A 1,044-nucleotide genomic window follows, 5' to 3' on the forward strand; every position below is an offset into this window, starting at 1 on the left:
CCGAAACCCGAAACCCGAAACCCGAAACCCGAAACCCGAAACCCGAAACCCGAAACCCGAAACCCGAAACCCGAAACCCGAAACCCGAAACCCGAAACCCGAAACCCGAAACCCGAACCCGAAAACCCGATTTCTATTCCACTTCGATCAACCATTTGTATATATATTCGAATTCTGATTTCATCCATCAGTAGGCAATCACATGCACGCAGGATCGATTCCTGCGTCCCGCACTTCTGTCGTATCATCTGCGATTATGGAATCTTCCCTCCGAGTGGAGCAGATCTTGGGGTGACTGGTTACACGGAAAATCAAGAAGAAAGGTACATATCATGTGATTCTGTTTCTAAGTTTGTCGGCTGTGTCACCACAGACTTGTTCGCTCTCAGTGATGATTTTCAACAGAGGTAGCATGGAATACAAGTACGGGCTTTGAAGGGCGATACTATAGATCAATACCGAGCTGCTGCATCACCGCGTGTGAATTGTTGCCAGTAGCAGTTCACAATTTTGATGGATGATGAGTGGATCGAACCCATGATCTCGAACGGTGTCGAAGATTCTCGACCGTAAAATCTTTCAGAGTGCGTACATTCTAGAGCAGCACCGAGTATACTCTACCCCTCCTTCTGACTATTTTTTCAGATGGCACACATGATGTCATTTGAGTCGGAGGTTTAGCTGAAAAGCATGAAAACGGACTCGAAATGCATCGATTCAGCACTTGTTCGAAAGCACAAATTGCAAAGTGTTTTATCCTCCGATGTAGTCTAGCTGGTTAGGATTCGTGGCTCTCACCCACGCGACCGGGGTTCGAGTCCCCGCATCGGAATTTGTTACGGTACTGTAAGCAGATCGGGTCGCTAACCAGAACAGTTTCTCGTAAACTAGATAGAAGCATCATTGGTCTAGTGGTAGAATACAACGTTGCCATCGTTGTGACCCGAGTTCGATTCTCGGATGATGCAGACATATATCAAAGCTCGAACCAAAGCCCCTACCCTTCTCCTAACATCCTATTCTCTTATCCCCCTAGCCCTCGAA

General features: G+C 47.1%; 2 non-coding genes across 2 annotated transcripts; both read left to right on the forward strand.

Moving 5' to 3' along the window:
- Window positions 1–759: 759 nt before the first annotated feature.
- On the forward strand, window positions 760–832 carry Pmar_PMAR021239. Its single transcript has one exon. It is a non-coding gene; the product is annotated as a tRNA-Glu (tRNA).
- A 65-nt stretch (window positions 833–897) lies between these two features.
- Window positions 898–968, forward strand: Pmar_PMAR021240. The gene has a single exon. It is a non-coding gene; the product is annotated as a tRNA-Gly (tRNA).
- Window positions 969–1,044: the final 76 nt, after the last annotated feature.

Source organism: Perkinsus marinus (genome assembly GCF_000006405.1).
Source record: "Perkinsus marinus ATCC 50983 genomic scaffold scf_1104296933808, whole genome shotgun sequence".
NCBI classification, from domain to species: Eukaryota; Perkinsozoa; order Perkinsida; family Perkinsidae; genus Perkinsus; species Perkinsus marinus.